The sequence below is a fragment of the Pinus tabuliformis genome, chromosome 3_1, assembly GCF_031772625.1.
Source record: "Pinus tabuliformis cultivar Carrire ecotype Pingquan chromosome 3_1, CPIR1, whole genome shotgun sequence".
Lineage (NCBI taxonomy): Eukaryota > Viridiplantae > Streptophyta > Pinopsida > Pinales > Pinaceae > Pinus > Pinus tabuliformis.
Genome location: NC_142301.1, coordinates 184082414 through 184101632, shown reverse-complemented (window position 1 = coordinate 184101632; position 19219 = coordinate 184082414). Strand labels below are relative to the sequence as shown.

General features: G+C 39.1%; 2 pseudogenes; both read left to right on the top strand.

Annotated features, from left to right (window-relative positions):
* Positions 1-11705: 11705 nt before the first annotated feature.
* Positions 11706-12675, top strand: LOC149186407 (putative cinnamyl alcohol dehydrogenase 4 pseudogene; annotated as a pseudogene).
* A 4029-nt stretch (positions 12676-16704) lies between these two features.
* LOC149186406 (putative cinnamyl alcohol dehydrogenase 4 pseudogene) lies at positions 16705-17657 on the top strand (annotated as a pseudogene).
* Positions 17658-19219: the final 1562 nt, after the last annotated feature.

The window sequence follows — 19219 nt, the reverse complement described above, 5'->3', positions numbered from 1 at the left end:
ATACAGACAGAGAGCTTCGATGGGTTTTTAGTTTTGGTCCCAGGAGATCAGACCATGACGCATGCTCGTTATGTTCCAAATCTTTCATTGACGATGGGCACCTACGCATTGATTGACCATTTTTCATGGTCGATATTCTGGACACCAACATGATACTGGGTGTTCAGTGGCTTATCACTCTAGGGAAGGCCACGACAGATTGGAAGACCCTGGAGATGGAGTGGGACGATGAGAAGACATGGAGGCATGAGAAGATACGGGGACAACACACATATCTGCCTCAGACTGTCTCTGCTCATTGGATGGAGGCAGAGTTCTGAAAGGGAGACATAGAGCGGGCTATCTAGGAGTTGCTAGCAATGCCAGATTTCACACAGTCATTTGTTTTGGAGTGTGATGCATCGGGAGAGGGGATTGGCGCAGTATTGATGCAGGGAGGTCACCCTATAACATTTGAGAGCCGGAAGCTCGTTCTGCACAAGAGGTTGTATTCCATATACGACAAGGAGATTCTAGTCATCATGCATGCATTGGCCAAGTACCGGTAGTATTTGGTAGGCAACAGGTTCAGGGTGAGGATTGATCACAACAGCCTCAAGTTCTTTTTGGAGCAGAAGTAGCTACAGGAGATGCAACAGAAGTGGATCAGTAAGATCCAAGCATATGACTTTGACATTGAGTATGTCAAAGGTAAGAACAACGTGGTAGCAAATGCCCTTACGTAGACCAGCCACGTTGTCTCTTATGAGCTTGGATACAGATTGGAGGGCTCAACTCTTAGTAGAGTACTCCAAGGACAAATTTGCATTTGAGGTTCTGGATGGACAGGTGGCAGATGACAGGTACAAGGTGGTTGATGAGATCATCTACTACACGGACCAGATCTTCTTGACTGAAGGGTATCAGCTCAAGAAGAAGATACTCCAGGCATCACATGATTTCCCATTGGCAGGATATCATGGTTTTACCAAAAACTACAGGGCCATTAGGGAGAGGTTCTCATGGAAGGGCCTCAAGGAGGACGTACTCCAACACATCCGGGAGTGTGATGTTTGCCAGAGGAACAAGGGAGAGATGAGCCATCCCGCAGGATTATTGCAGCCTCTTCCCATTTCGGAGGGGAAATGGGAGAGTATTTCGATGGATTTCATCACAGGTTTCCCATGGTATAGGGCAAGGATTGTATCTTTGTCGTCATTGATCGACTGATGAAGTACACACATTTCTTTGCCATATCTGCACACTATACAACAACACAGGTGGCCGAGCTGTTCTTCAGGGAGATCTTCAGGCTACATGGTCTTCCTAAGACCGTCGTCAGTGACAAGGACAACTGTTTCATGGGCGGGCTTTGGCAGGAGCTTTTCTGATTGGTGGGGATGGAGTTGACACTGAGTACCAGCTATCACCCACAGAAGGGCGGACAAACGTAGATAGTTAACAAGTGGCTGGAGGGCTACTTGCGTAACTATGTCAGTGGGCAGCAGCGAGCATGGCTGAAGTGGCTACATCTGGGGGAGTATTGCTACAATACTTCACATCACATGTCCATTGGTATGTCACCATTCTATGCCTTATATGGTATCATCCTTTATCTTTTGCTGACATGGTGTTTGGTGATAGCAAGGCTCCTAGAGCCAAGATTTGGATCTAAGAGAGTCAACATATCCTCCGAGCTCTCAAGGGTAACATGGCTACAACGTAGAACCAACAGAAGCTATATATTGATAGGGGTCGGGTGGAGAGACAGTTCGAGGTAGGGGACATGGTCTGCCTACGCTTACAGCCATACTGATAGTCATCGCTGAAGCAGAAGGGGGCTGAGAAGCTCAAGCCTCGCTTTTATGGGCCATATAGGGTGGTACACATGATTGGACAGGTTGCATATGAGTTGGAGCTGCCCCAAGGCAGCAAGATTCATAACATTTTTCATGTATCATGCCTGAAGAAGGCATTGGGGCAGCAGGTGACCGGGACGGATGAGCTACCACCCATGGATGATGGGGGGCATTTGGTATTACAACTGGAGGCTATCATTGACTCTAGAGAGAGACGGTTGTGGAGCAGGACGGTTGGGGAATTCTTGGTGAAGTGGAAGAATTTTCCGAATGAGGATGCCACTTGGGAGAGTGAGGAGATCTTATAGCATCCATCACTTCAGTTGCTTGAAGACAAGCAACATTTTGCCGGGGGAGACTGTAATATTCCTAATTAGCTATGGCTAATTGGAATATTCGATTTTGTTCGATTTTTGCCTTCTATAGTTATTTGTAAATAAAAAGTGAGGAAGGGGGAACATAACTCACTTTAGAATAAAAAGTCACTTCCTAGGTGGCACAATGTTGTGACTTAAGGGGGAATCAAGGGGGCCAAAGGGGGACGCAGAAATGGGGCCCACACAGACACATGGAGGGACTGCGCAGGAGGGAAGGAACACATGGCAAGAAGGGGATCACGCAGGTGAAAGTGAGCCTAGGGATTGTGAGAGGCAAAGGCTATAAAATAGCGAGGAACCCCCTCATTTGGGATCATTCTAGTTTTGAGCATTTGTGATAGTCATTTCGATTTAGAGCGCGCTGGCTGTTTAGCTAGTCTGCAACACTGTTTAGTGCATTGAGTGTCTCTGTTCGGAGATCTCACCCTTAGCCTCGGGGGACTTCGAGTGCCTGCTCGGGCAAGGTATTTCCATTGGCATTCCAGTAGTAGATTCATCAGCATTTCAACAATAGTTTCATCAACATTTCAGCAGCAGTTCCATCAGTGTCTTTGAGGAACTGTGCAGAACCCCAAGGGGGTGATTTTCGGGGGTTGGCCATTTCAGAAAATCTTTCTAGGTTTTTCTTGGTTTTTTTAGTAGAGTCCGATTATAGAGTTTCAATCTTTTCTAAGGAGGGGAGTAGCCCAAAATCCTCATTCGATTTCCAGCAACAGCAATAGCATGACAGTTTCCCAGCAGCTGGGAAGCAGATTAGCGTGAGGCCATTCCAGGAAAGCTTTCTGGGTTTTTCTGGGTTTCTTGAGTAGAGCCCGAATCCAGAGTGTTAGATTTTTCCAAGGAGGGGAGAAGCCCCAAATCATCATTTTTTTCTAGTAGCAGCAGCACAACAGCAACATCCACACAAAGAGGCCATTCTTGTCATTCTGAGAGTATTTCTTCACTTGCCTTGTGCAAGTCGAGGTGCCATCTATCTAATCACCTCTTGTACTCATTTATTGCTCAGTATAATAAAATGGCTTAGCATTTCTCGCTGCATTTCTTGTGTATCTGCTTATATTTTCGGTTTACATTATTATATGCTGTTCCACTGTTATTTTATCACTTCTAGGTTATTATATCAGTTGCACATATTTGGTTGGAGTTTTTGCTGGGTTTGAGGAATATTCTGGGTTAGGAATATTACACATAAGTTGGTTAGTCATGTGAATGAGATAGAAGACCCCAGATCTGGTTTCATCCATCCAGGCAACGGTTTCAAGAGTGATACAAGATCACAATGTATGATGGATATGATCATACAGACAAACATCCAGTCATGGGTCCACCATCAGTCATATGTGAACATGCCTTTCGATCATTTTACATGTAATGTTAGCTTATGTGCTGAGTATGAGTATGCCTCCCTCAACAAAGATGTCATGATGTAAATTTATTGTAACAGATGATGATTTTGTTGATTGTTCTTGATCCTGACTTGTCACAAGGTAAATAAATTCAGTCATCAACTATCATTTATGACTTTGCGATTTAGGGGGCAATTTGATATAAACCATTTTGTCACATCTGGTCAATAGGCCTACAAACATGATCATTCACATCCTTTGATCACTTTGTCATCCTCTCTACCGAAAGCCCTAAGTATGACTCTTTCTAATCCCTGAGTTTCTGCCTAAAGGCACCTTGTTTCAGTCATTTTAAGGACCAATGCACTCTAGTCCCTCATTATCCAACATTGAATACCAGGTTACCCTACTCTGCACTTTCATTGATCACAAGTAGGTTTCTCAATGTTGGGGGTGCATTGATTCTAAAAATTCAAGAAAACAAAAAAGAATCCCGAAGCTTCCATGATTTGTTATAACTATTTACCTCAGATAAAATTCTTGAATCCTATCCTATCCTAACTTGTATTTTTCATCCCTTATCCCTCGAGCTCATCCTCCCATCAAGAGTGGATCTCAAGCCCAGATTGGTAAAAGGATAAGAATTCATGAACTACCTCTTTCACCTATATATGTACTTCCATCCACAAGCAAGGGGTTGGATTTTGGAGATTGATTCTACCCTTATGTTACTGCTGTAAGAGATATCATTCCATGCATCGGGGTGATTAAAGGTGAACTTTGTGACAAGGAAAGGAAAATTCAATTTGGAGGAGCTCTTCTATAGGATCAACACCTATTTTTGGTTGTAACTCAGTCCATTTCTATTAATACAAAGAGTTCTTTGTTTTCCTATATATGATGTTATGGTTTCATGTATTTCAATACCCTATTTATCTATTGAATAAAGTAATTAGATAATGCTACATAGATCCCTTAAATAATTGGCTCGTGTTGTCTGGTTGTGTAGGTTCTAATTATAATGATCAGAGCTAGGATTGGAGCAAACAAGCCAAGGAAGGAGCAAAGCATACAAAAAATTCTAGGTAGGCTTCATCCTATTATATATTTACTTTAAGGAAAAAATTAGTTTTTTTGTATTTATGTTGTTCTAGGTCATTCAATTTGGCCTAGGGAAGATACTTCTGTCCAAAATCATGGATTCTGTATAAAAATTGTTATTAATGGGTGAAATAGTTCTGTGGTTCCTAGAGGTGGAGCAAATTATCTAGTGGTCTTTGGAGAAAATACTATGTTGTGGAATTAAAGACTGGGACACATTAGAGAGAAGGGCCTTCAAATACTCCATGGCAATGGTATGGTAGAAGGTATGTCTAATTTCTCTCTAGATTTCGATTTCTATGACCATTGTGTATATGGGAAGCAGAATCAGATGAGCTTCCTCTCTAGTGCTAAGAGGGTGAAATGGATATTAGAGCTTGTGCACAATGATGTGTTTATACCTTTTTCGGCTCCATCACTTGGTAACTCTGTGTAATATGTCTCATTTATAGATGAATTCTTGAGGAATACATGGATATATTTCCTCAGGAAGAAATCTGAAGTCTTTGATATGTTCAAAGAGTTTAAGGCTTTAGTGGAAAATTAGACAGAGAAGAAGATCAAGGTGTTGAGAAAGATAATGGTGAGAGTTCTGCAAGAGGGAATTCGATGAATTATGTAAGAAGTGTGGTATAGCTCGATAGAAGACTACTCCATACACACCTTAGCAAAATGGAGTTGCAGAAATAATGAACAAGACATTGATGGAAAAGGAAAGAAACATGATTAGTGGTGCTGAATTAGGGTGGGAATTCTAGGTAGAGGTAGTGGATACTGCATGTTACCTATTTAACAAATCACCTTCATCAACGTTGGATGACAAGACTCCACATGAGGTATGAATTGGTAAGAAACCCTCTCTTTCACATATAAAGTTATTTGGATTTGATGCATATGTACATGTTCCAAAGGAGAAAAGAACCAAGTTGGATAATAAATCTGAAAGGTGCATCTTTATTGGGTATAAGGATGGTTTGAAATATTATAAGTTTTGGAACCCATAAAAAAGGAAGGTATGTACAACTGAGATGTGGTGTTTAGAGAGGTGAAATATGTTATTAAACATGAATTCCTATGAAAGGAACCTTAGTAGATAGAGTTTGAACTGAAGGAGGAAGAATCAGACTCTACAACAGAACATGAATTAGAAGAGGAAGAGCCAAACACTCCAATTTTGAGAATATTAGTTCGAGAGAGAAGGAAAAAAAGAGGTACAGTCCATTTGCTTTATGTTCAAAATTTTCTTTATCTATTACTGATGATTATCCTAGGACTGTTAGGGAGGTAGTGGACTTAGAAGGTGGAAAACTCTGGAAGGAGGCCATGGTTGATGAAATGGCATATCTAGAAAAAAATGAGGATTGGGATCAGGGTGGAGTTTTTGACTCGAAGGAAACCCCTTGGAAGCAAATGGTTGTTTAAGAAGAAGATGAATGCAGAAGGCAAGGTGGAGAAATGCAAAGCTCGGTTGGTAGCAAAAGGTTATTCCCAAGTGCTGAGAAGGTATTTTGGTCATATTTTTTCCCCTATTTCCAAAATAGATTCTATTAGATTACTTATATCTGTTGATGCTTCTTTTATTTTTAGGTAGAACATATGGATGTGAAGACAATATTTATTCACAGCGATTTGGAAGAAGTGATTGACGTGAATCAACCTAAAGAATTTGGGGTGAAGGGTAAGAAAGAACTGGTATGCAAGTTAAAAAAGTCTCTGTATGAGTTAAAACAATCACTAAGGACGGGTATAAAAAATTTGATACATATATATGGGGACTTGGCTTCACAAGGAGCAAAGAAGATCACTATGTGTATTTTAAATTAATTGATGATCGTGTTATTTATTTGGTCTTATATGTGGATGATATGTTGCTAATTGGAAATGATAAAGAAATTATCTAGGATTTGGATACCTAGTTGTCCTATAAATTCGACATGAAGGATCTTGGTGCTGCAAAATATATTTTTTGCATGGAAATTAAATGAGACCGAGAAAAGAGGAAGCTATGGTTAAACTAGAGGAAGTATGTTGAGAAAATTTTGCAAAGATTTTATATGCAGGATAACAAACCAGTGAAGGTTCCTATTCCTGTAGGTGTAAAGTTAATTGTTGAACAATTTCCAAATACACATAAAGAGGAAGAGGACATGTCCCATGTTCCATAAGTGAGTGTAGTTGATACCCTAATGTATGCAATGGTTTGTACCAGATCAAACATTGCACATGCAATAGGAGTATTGCACAGGTTTATGTCAAAACCTGGGAAGGAGCATTGGACAATAGTGAAGCAGGTTTTCAGGTATTTGTGTGGCACTAGTGATTATGGTTTATGCTATCAAGGAAGAACATGAATGGATAAAGTTTTGGACATACATGGCTTTGCTAATGTAGAATGGGATGGAAATTTGGATTGGGTAAGATCTATAAGTGGGTATGTGTTTAACCTATTTGGAGGAGAAGTCGGTTGGATGAACAAGAGACAATCTTTAGTGGTAGATGAACAAGAGACAATCTTTAGTGGCACTTTCAACTACAGAGGATGAATACATGTCAACCATTCATGCAAGCAAGGAAGTAGTTTCGTTGAAGAGATTGTGTTTAGGTATGGGGTTGGTACAATGAGCTATAATGATAGATTGTTAGAGCCAAATTGCCATTTTATTGCCAAAGAACCCTGCTTATGATTCAAAGACAAAGCACATTGATGTTCAGTATCACTTTGTGAGGGATATGGTTGAAGATAAAATGGTGTTGCTGGTAAAGGTGGACACTCTGAAGAATGTTGCAGATGCATTGACAAAGTCTATGAGCACTAATAAGTTTTCTTGGTGTAGAGAAACAATGGGAATTGCAGCTCTGGACTAATGAATAATCTCTCTTGTGACCCCTAGTGTGGAAATAAAACACCAAGTGGGAGAATATTGGGTGTGTGTTATATTCTTTCCACATGTCATGGGGTCTGGGGTAGTGCCCCATTTTTTTTTTTATATTTTTTTATGTAGGCCCAATAATAGTTGGTGTAACCTAAGGATGGGCGGTAGACCCAAAGATGGTGGGTGGACCTACCCATCGTTTTGCATATGGTTTTTCGGCATGGTGGTTTTTTCCCATGGTATTTGTAGATCCAATCAAGGGAATTATGGTTATGTTCTAATCTAGGGTTAGTGGATTGTGGTTTATGAATGCTTCAACATGTATGCATATGTATTGCAAAATTGAAAGGAATATAATGAAAAATTAATCTGGTATTCCCATTTTTGTGATCCAGGGGGAATATCTATGTATATTTGTTTTATGATCTCACCATTGTATATTTTTCTATTTTAAGATTCTACTTGCAGTAATTTCTGTATAGGGTTAAAACCTACAATAATGGTGATCAAGTTACTTAGTACATTCTAACAAGTGTAGATATATGTTCTGAATTCAAACACCTAAAAGAATATATGAATTAGGGGACATTGATGTATTCTCATTGTCAACAAAGAGGGAATTTTCCACTGATGACTACAAACCTCAAGGTACTAGATAAGACTCTATAATTTACTCTTGGAGAAAACGAGTAGAAGTCGATGGCAAAAGATCCAATAGATGGAGGGAATCAAGGCATCCCTCATCAACCAACATGAGTTTAACTAGTAGGTTGATGATTCAGAAGGACTCAAATGAATGATCGGAAGGACCACCAATGAGTACATATCTTACATACCCTATATGGAATAGAACATGGAGGCTACCCTCAAAATAACAACTAATGATGAAAGCTACTAATAGAGGTTAGGAATTCCACCAATAAGGAAAATGGAACCTAAGGTAATACACAAATACCAATATGTGATAATGTAAGTTGATGTTGAACATAAGGGAAGCTACCCAACCAATGACCAATAATGAAAATCATTATTGAGTATGAGGTCACCTATCAATGATGGAAATAAGGCCATGGCACTACTCGAGGTATACTCTTAAAGCAATTTTTCATATTCGATAAGAGAAGACTTGTAAGTAAGAAGTTAATGAGGACCTTCTATATTGACACGAGTACATGACGAAGATAATTCCATCAATGAAAATAAGTTGATAACCAACAATTTCCAACATAATGAATCATAAAAAAAGGTGCAAAATGGATGATATGGAGTTGAGTTCCATTTAACATAAGCATGGCATAATGATGAATTGGAAAACAAAGACTCATGAAGGAATAATGATATAAGTTCATGATAGAAGAAGCATCAATAAAATCTCCATATGATTGGCAGAGTAACCAACTAGAGGAAAAATAACTAAAAACACAAGGTTTGGCTTCTTAAGGCTCTACTAAAACCCATGTTGATGAGGAGAAGATTCATATCTTGGTGTTCTGTTCAAGGGAAACATGACTGAAGTGCCATACAAAAGAAGAAACCAAAATTTCTCATACCCTCTTTTTTTAAATTTCTTTCTTTTCCATTTTATAAAAATATTTAAAAATAATAAAATAATGCTTTAATATAGTAGAGGGAATGCATGTCATAAATAAGCAAATTGGTTCCAACACTTGGAACATTCGTATGCTCAATGCATGGAAATTATGTAGGATATGGACACTTGAGGGATGTCCCCTCTAGTGATAAAGGTGTCAAGTCTCAAAGGAAATAGATGCAAGGCTAACACCTAAGAGAATTCATAAGAAACAAGCCTATAAAAGGGCAAGATAGATCCAACACTAGGAAAATAATAAGTAGTCATATAAAATGCAGTAGTACAAATCAAGATTTTGGGATCCCCTTAGGTAATAGCCAGAATATGATTTAATAATAAGTATGCAAATTCATTAAGAGCCATGAAAAGACTAAAGAGGGCTCTCAAGTCCATGAAGAAAACTATTGGAAAATTTAGTAGGGTAGACATTTAAACAATTCTCCTTATCCTTGATAAAATCTTGTGAACCTATGTTATCTTCTTTTATTCTTTATTATATTCTTTTCATAAAACAATTATCAAGAGCATAAATCATAAAAGACAGTGGACACAAAATATACGCTCCAAGCCATGGAAAAACCCCTCTAAGGGGAAAACCTAGAAAAAATCTCTTCCAATCTTATAGAATCAAATAAAATCAGAATTTCAAGACCCAAACAATTTTCCAATACCTCCTCTAAGAACCAAGTCAACCCTCCTTTAAAGCCCTTCCAAGAAGTGAAAGTCAACTCTAATCAACAAGAGTCAAACCTTATTCAAACTTGCTCCAAACTCATATTTCAGCCCCTAGTTTTATAAATTTGGACCTACAGTGACTTTAGAAACTTCAACCTGCAACTCTTGGCCCCATGCAACATAAAACGAACCCTAATCCTCGCATGTGTGAGCAGAATAGTTAAGATTTCAGCCTCTTTCCTTTGTTAGGGCTTTTCTTGTTGTCTTCTAGTCTCCTCACTCTTGTTTTTCCTTCTTGTTCTATTGTTGATTGAACTTTTGAATTTATGTCTTAAAATGAGTCAAAGTGTCCATATATATATATATATATACTTCTCGTGAGGTCAAATTAGGCCTCTCGAGGCCAACTTGTGACTGGTAGGGCCGACTTGTTCTTGAAGGTCTTTTTGACTTTCTAGACATAAAAATAAATTATTTTTCATGTTACAACTTGCACAAATGGGTCTTATACAATTGATATTGACTCTCTTAACTTATGACGATTATTATTATGACATGAAAAACCCTAGAGGCATCAAGAACATGCTTAAACTAGTTGACCATAAAGAAGCATGAAACCTGTTATCACTCAAGAAATTTTTTTTTTTTAATTTTTCACAGCAGTTCGATTGTTTGTCAAAAGCACATAAATCCTTTCTATCAGTTTCACAGCGCAGCTCGGTTTAGGTGATTTCGTAGCGAAAAACACCGAATTTGCACTAATTGCGCTACGAAATGAGGAATTCGTGCGAATATCACCTCTGTCTCCTATGGATTCTGTGGGAATATCTGACTCAACGTGTCACAGTGCTGGATCAGCTTGCAAGCGTCTTTATCAGTTAAAAAAATGAGGATCTGTGGCAAATGGTTTGCCAAATGCATGTGGCAGTAAAACAACACGTGTGTTAGAAACAGTTCCAGGTGCTAAAAGGCGGAGGATGGAATTGGGATGCGGTGCGAAGAATGGCACAAGTTATTCCCAAACCACCATACACATTCATTATAATTATTGTCACAATTTTATCCTCTCACGTATTTCATTGCTTTGGAATTGTCGGGGCTTCCAGGTTCAACATAACCTCACAACCAAATTGTAGCAGGGTGTACTGTCTTGCCTTATGTTACCAACTCTGGTTCGTCTCTTCTCCGCAGATTATCTTTACTTACAATGGGTGGTGGGTATCCCTTTTCCTAATGAAATGGAGGAGGAGGCAATTCTCAGTTCACCTGAGGCCTTAGACACCGGAATCACAGAGGAAGCAGAGAATAGCCCTGTTTCTCCTACAAATAAAGAAGAAATGTTCTCTGGGCCTGAATTTTTTATTTCTGATGATACTATATGGGTGGGGAATGAAGAGATGCTGGAGGACTCGAAGTCTTTACAGCATGATTATTGTAACGTGATAGAATCGGCAATGGAAAGCTACCCAAAAGCCATTCCAGATGAGACACTGTATTCACCACCTCATACGGTTTTATCAATAACCAAAACCCAAGTGCATTGATAAATTCGGTATTTGAAAGCCCTACAGAATTGATTCCAAATGAGACGTTGGGTTCACTAGTACAAACGGTTACCACCAGTAACCAATCCCCAATCACGTTTATGAATTTTGAAGGCCCTCAACCTGAGTTACCGAACCAAACTGCCGCTGATTAAGCCTCAAGCAAGGATTCGGATAGTCCATAAAGTGAAAGGTGCAACAGGGATCTGCAAACTCCGAGAGTAGTACAAAGACAAAATGATAAGAAAATTCTCAAGAAAGCAGTGTGAATTTCCCAAGCTATGATGCAACTATGGTTGCCAAATAAGCATGGATTTACATTGTGAGCTTTGAGGTTCTCTAGCTCAAACTCGGCAGGTACACCATGAATACTAAAGAAGACAGCAAGGAGAACTGTTCAGGATGGGAAGCTCGAGATCCATCAGGTGTTTTGTCACCTTACCAATTTAACCGAAGAGTCCCAGGCCTTGATGATATCTCATTAAAGATAACTCATTGTGGACTTTGTTACGCCGATATTGTATGGACCCGGAATGAACATGGTGATTCAAAGTATCCATTGGTGCCAGGGCATGAAATTGTTGGAATTGTGAAAGAAGTTGGCATCAATGTAGTCCATTTTAAGGTTGGCGATCATGTTGGAGTGGGTACATATGTCAACTCCTGTCAGCGATGTGAATATTGTAATGAAAGAATGGAAGTTAATTGTGCAAAAGGGTCTATTTTCACCTTTAATGGTATCGATGTAGATGGCACAGTGACGAAAGGAGGATATTCTAGTCACATTGTTGTTCACCAAAGGTACTGCTTTAAGATACCAGACAATCTACCACTGGCTTCAGCTGCACCTTTGCTCTGTGCAGGAATTACTGTTTGCAGCCCTATGATTCGTCATCACATGAATCATGCAGGCAAGTCTCTTGGAGTAATTGGGCTAGGAGGTCTTGGTCATATGGCAGTAAAATTTGGAAAGGCTTTTGGACTGAATGTAACAATTTTGAGCACATCTGCATCAAAGAAGGATGAAGCATTGAGCATTCTTGGAGCAGATAAATTTTTATTGTCATCTGATAAACAACAGACAGAGGCCATTAATTTGGAGCGCCTGAGAATAGACATTGAAGATTTGAAATTGGAAGCTGTGGAATCTTTGAAAGGCTTTTACTATGCTGCAGTGGGGAAACATCTTTGTGGACCAGCGACAGATTTGACCCTCCGATGCTGTCTTAGTGAACAAAACCATAACAAATATGTATCTGAAGATACCAACAGAGGAGGAAATCATCATTACATAAAAGAAAGTTCCAGCCAAAGTATCTCCAGAAAATAGATTACTTGTTGCAAGCAATGGTTAAAGAACTTGAATTACTTATGGTTGAGTTGTAAACACCACATATTTGGTGGTTACCTTTGTGGCAAGCAATCTGGAGTTTCCATTTTTCATGCTGTTGTTAACTGTATTGGCCATTTGTTCATTAAATTGGGTTTTATGCACACTCGAATGGTCCATGGGAATACTTCACAATCATTTGAGGTGGATGATTCATTGATCTAATTGAACATCTGTCAAAGTTGTGTTCTTCGTGTTTTGGAATCTATTGAAGTGGCTGTAAGAAAAGGTGTTTTGCAGTGAAAGGTTCCAGGTTGGCAGGGCTTGCAGAGAAATCTGGGCATGCTGTTTGAGTTTTATAGGAAAGGTATTGACATTGAAGTCTGGCAGCTGAACAGGATTACTTGCAAGTTGTTATTCATTTGTTGAGGAAAATGTGAACAATCAGCTGAAAGAGAAATATGGGGAGAAGGTAGCAAGAATGCAGAGAAGTGATGAGACTGTGTATGATGCAATTACACAGCAGTTTCGTAGCGCGCTACGAAACTGCTGTAGCTGCATGTTTCAGTTGAGCCAATCAATTATGATTGACAAATCAGCAAATCTTTCTGAAAGATGTTGTCTTCACGCATGAAAAAATGGCCAGCACATCAAAGACGTGGCAGCCTGTTCTATTTTGAGTAATCAGAATTCATTAATTATGCTTCTTTGGATTCGAATATTGTGAAGCACATCAAAGTCCGACAAACAGGGGCCTATGTTTCAGGGTAACGGAAAGGATGTGTCATTGAAGACAAACATGGAGCATTAAAGGTTCATCACAGCCACCGCCAGAAAGAGAGAAGATGTCAAAGAATGAAGTTCATTGTAATTAAAGCCATCAAAACTACCGCTGTAGTAATCCACTTGGCAGAGAATGAATCTTGATTGTAATAAATGCTATGTCCAGCATGATGTAGAATTAGAATCTTATTTGCTTTAGGTTTCTAGAGCTGTCAATTAGTAGTAAGTGGATTTTATTAGTTAGTTTAAAGGTGAATAGGTGTCATTAGAAAAGGACTTCGAGTTCCCCTCAGATGAATCGGAGTCAGGTAGAAGAATTTTATAAATAGCTGAAACAGAAATAGACAAAGGGTTGGATGTTTTTGGAGAAGACTGTTTTGGTTTATGTATAGCAGATTTCAGTAATGCAAATGACTGTTGTTTCTTCTCAGGATTCACAATAGATCTTATTGTTCAAATATATGATGGTTTATTCTCTTTAATGTTCTTTTACAGTTTGGTTAATGCATAATCACTCAGAACTCATGAATCATGCTCTGACTTCCTGTATGCCTAGGCAAACTGTGTTTCATGTAAGTTATGTTTGAACATTAGATGTAAAGTGCCCTGATTTCTATGAAAGGATAGTGTTATTGTTTGCTGAGATATTAGTGACTCCATAAGCCCAATGGGAAGAAATTCTGTCCAGCCAGTACATTTTTCATGTGTCTTGTAAGAGTTAGCCATCTTGTTCAATATCAATAACCTATGAGAGAGCCCTCTCAGACTAAGGAGGCTAAGCCTTAGTTAAAAGCCTGGTTTGAAACAGTTACACAGAGTCTTGCTGATTAGCAGCCTTCAGTACCTGATTTTGTGATAACATTTTGGTGCGTCTGCCGGGAGCCTGAAGATTATTCTTTCCCGAAATCATGAAGCTGAACTTCTGAAGGTAGCAGGAGCTCAGAAGGTTTTTGAGGCTGCAAAACTACCTTGGCGACTCCATTGTTGAAGAATTCGAAATTCATAGGTTCATGGTGATTCCACTGGAGTTATGAAGGACCCAGATGCTACCATTCTTATTTCAAGGTATGCATGCATAGATTTTTCAGGAATTCATGGTTTCCCAAATCATTTTCCCAAGGATGCATATTTTCTAAGGAATGGTCCCAAATTTAATGGAGAAGATTTGAGTTTAACTCTGAAGCATATCTCAGATTTCTGTCATTTTGCTAAGCTTCTTAGAGTTAAACATGAGGATGTTTGCATTATGTTATTTTATGATTCACTTCAAGGGAAATGCAAACAATGGATTGAAAGTTTTCCTATCAAATCCGTTAAGTCATTTCAAGACTTATGGCTTATGTTTTTGGAGGAATGGATAGATAGGTCAGAGGTGATGGCAAACTCTCCTTCAGTTCAAGGTTTCAAACAATGGAATAATGATCATAGTAAAGAAGAAACAAATGAATATTTTTCTTTGTCCTTGTCCTCATATCTAAAATCCTTTGACTGCAAGGCAGATGGTAAGATGAGATTTTTGGATGAATTTGCTGAGGACATTGAGAAAGAAATTGAAGGTTTAGAAGGTCAAATTCAGGCATATAGTTTTCATAATCATGATCATTATTTTCAGCAGCTTTATATGGCAGAACATAAGGAGAGAGTATTGTTTCCTTTCTTTTTTACGCTTGAGGAAATGCACACTGCTGTTGAAGATCAGTTTGCACAGCCGGAAAGTTACAAGAAAAATCTAGCTGATCATGTATTCTGGGATCCTGTAGCTGACTACATGGAAGAGTTTTACTCTCAAGTTTTTCAGTTTTTCTATAAAGATCAGAGGCAATTTCAGTGGCAGTGGTCATCACAATATTATTGTGGCTTTGAACTCCGATGCAGTCAAAAAACTCAAATATCAAATAAAACAGAGGATTGGCTACATTGGAAATTTCATATTGATTGAGCAAGAAGAAGTTGAAATTGTTAGGGTAGGTAGGTAGGTAAATGCAAATAAGCTCAAGGTCAACTGAGCATTTTTCAGTAGATGTAGCTTTCTTTCTCCTACAGTCATGCTTGTCAAGCAAATTTCTGTTTGTCATAAATGGATAAGGCACTGGATCTGCATGTTCTTAGTGTACTGCAGGAGCACACTATCCCAAGTGGAGCCACTGTTATCACTCAAGAATTTTTTTTTTTAAATTTTTCACAGCAGTTCGATTGTTTGTCAAAAGCACATAAATCCTTTCTATCAGTTTCGCAGCGCAGCTCGGTTTAGGTGATTTCGTAGCGAAAAACACCGAGTTTGCACTAACTGCGCTACGAAATGGGGAATTCGTGCGAATATCACCTCTGTCTCCTATGGATTCTGTGGGAATATCTGACTCAACGTGTCACAGTGCTGGATCAGCTTGCAAGCGTCTTTATCAGTTAAAAAAAATGAGGATCTGTGGCGAATGGTTTGCCAAATGCATGGGGCAGTAAAACAACACGTGTGTTAGAAACAGTTCCAGGTGCTAAAAGGCGGAGGATGGAATTGGGATGCGGTGCGAAGAATGGCACAAGTTATTCCCAAACCACCATACACATTCATTATAATTATTGTCACAATTTTATCCTCTCACGTATTTCATTGCTTTGGAATTGTCGGGGCTTCCAGGTTCAACAGAACCTCACAACCAAATTGTAGCAGGGTGTACTGTCTTGCCTTATGTTACCAACTCTGGTTCGTCTCTTCTCCGCAGATTATCTTTACTTACAATGGGTGGTGGGTATCCCTTTTCCTAATGAAATGGAGGAGGAGGCAATTCTCAATTCACCTGAGGTCTTAGACACCGGAATCACAGAGGAAGCAGAGAATAGCCCTGTTTCTCCTACAAATAAAGAAGAAATGTTCTCTGGGCCTGAATTTTTTATTTCTGATGATACTATATGGGTGGGGAATGAAGAGATGCTGGAGGACTCGACGTCTTTACAGCATGATTATTGTAACGTGATAGAATCGGCAATGGAAAGCTACCCAAAAGCCATTCCAGATGAGACACTGTATTCACCACCTCATACGGTTTTATCAATAACCAAAACCCAAGTGCATTGATAAATTCGGTATTTGAAAGCCCTACAGAATTGATTCCAAATGAGACGCTGGGTTCACTAGTACAAACGGTTACCACCAGTAACCAATCCCCAATCGCGTTTATGAATTCTGAAGGCCCTCAACCTGAGTTACCGAACCAGACTGCCGCTGATTAAGCCTCAAGCAAGGATTCGGATAGTCCATAAAGTGAAAGGTGCAACAGGGATCTGCAAACTCCGAGAGTAGTACAAAGACAAAATGATAAGAAAATTCTCAAGAAAGCAGTGTGAATTTCCCAAGCTATGATGCAACTATGGTTGCCAAATAAGCATGGATTTACATTGTGAGCTTTGAGGTTCTCTAGCTCAAACTCGGCAGGTACACCATGAATACTAAAGAAGACAGCAAGGAGAACTGTTCAGGATGGGAAGCTCGAGATCCATCAGGTGTTTTGTCACCTTACCAATTTAACCGAAGAGTCCCAGGCCTTGATGATATCTCATTAAAGATAACTCATTGTGGAGTTTGTTACGCCGATGTTGTATGGACCCGGAATGAACATGGTGATTCAAAGTATCCATTGGTGCCAGGGCATGAAATTGTTGGAATTGTGAAAGAAGTTGGCATCAATGTAGTCCATTTTAAGGTTGGCGATCATGTTGGAGTGGGTACATATGTCAATTCCTGTCAGCGATGTGAATATTGTAATGAAAGAATGGAAGTTAATTGTGCAAAAGGGTCTATTTTCACCTTTAATGGTATCGATGTAGATGGCACAGTGACGAAAGGAGGATATTCTAGTCACATTGTTGTTCACCAAAGGTACTGCTTTAAGATACCAGACAATCTACCACTGGCTTCAGCTGCACCTTTGCTCTGTGCAGGAATTACTGTTTGCAGCCCTATGATTCATTATCACATGAATCATGCAGGCAAGTCTCTTGGAGTAATTGGGCTAGGAGGTCTTGGTCATATGGCAGTAAAATTTGGAAAGGATTTTGGACTGAATGTAACAATTTTGAACACATTTGCATCAAAGAAGGATGAAGCATTGAGCATTCTTGGAGCAGATAAATTTTTATTGTCATCTGATAAACAGCAGACAGAGGCCATTAATTTGGAGCGCCTGAGAATAGACATTGAAAATTGAAATTGGAAGCTGTGGAATCTTTGAAAGGCTTTTACTATGCTGCAGTGGGGAAACATCTTTGTGGACCAGCGACAGATTTGACCCTCCGATGCTGTCTTAGTGAACAAAACCATAACAAATATGTATCTGAAGATACCAACAGAGGAGGAAATCATCATTACATAAAAGAAAGTTCCAGCCAAAGTATCTCCAGAAAACAGATTACTTCTTGCAAGCAATGGTTAAAGAACTTGAATTACTTATGGTTGAGTTGTAAACACCACATATTTGGTGGTTACCTTTGTGGCAAGCAATCTGGAGTTTCCATTTTTCATGCTGTTGTTAACTGTATTGGCCATTTGTTCATTAAATTGGGTTTTATGCACACTCGAATGGTCCATGGGAATACTTCACAATCATTTGAGGTGGATGATTCATTGATCTAATTGAACATCTGTCAAAGTTGTGTTCTTCGTGTTTTGGAATCTATTGAAGTGTCTGTAAGAAAAGGTGTTTTGCAGTGAAAGGTTCCAGGTTGGCAGGGCTTGCAGAGAAATCTGGGCATGTTGTTTGAGTTTTATAGGAAAGGTATTGACATTGAAGTCTGGCAGCTGAACAGGATTACTTGCAAGTTGTTATTCATTTGTTGAGGAAAATGTGAACAATCAGTTGAAAGAGAAATATGGGGAGAAGGTAGCAAGAATGCAGAGAAGTGATGAGACTGTGTATGATGCAATTACACAGCAGTTTCGTAGCGCACTACGAAACTGCTGTAGCTACATGTTTCAGTTGAGCCAATCAATTATGATTGACAAATCAGCAAATCTTTCTGAAAGATGTTGTCTTCACGCATGAAAAAATGGCCAGCACATCAAAGACGTGGCAGCCTGTTCTATTTTGAGTAATCAGAATTCATTAATTATGCTTCTTTGGATTCGAATATTGTGAAGCACATCAAAGTCCGACAAACAGGGGCCTATGTTTCAGGGTAACGGAAAGGATGTGTCATTGAAGACAAACATGGAGCATTAAAGGTTCATCACAGCCACCGCCAGAAAGAGAGCAGATGTCAAAGAATGAAGTTCATTGTAATTAAAGCCATCAAAGCTACCGCTGTAGTAATCCACTTGGCAGAGAATGAATCTTGATTGTAATAAATGCTATGTCCAGCATGATGTAGAATTAGAATCTTATTTGCTTTAGGTTTCTAGAGCTATCAATTAGTAGTAAGTGGCTTTTATTAGTTAGTTTAAAGGTGAATAGGTGTCATTAGAAAAGGACTTCGAGTTCCCCTCAGATGAATCGGAGTCAGGTAGAAGAATTTTATAAATAGCTGAAACAGAAATAGACAAAGGGTTGGATGTTTTTGGAGAAGACTATTTTGGTTTATGTATAGCAGATTTCAGTAATGCAAATGACTGTTGTTTCTTCTCAGGATTCACAATAGATCTTATTGTTCAAATATATGATGGTTTATTCTCTTTAATGTTCTTTTACAGTTTGGTTAATGCATAATCACTCAGAACTCATGAGTCATGCTCTGACTTCCTGTATGCCTAGGCAAACTGTGTTTCATGTAAGTT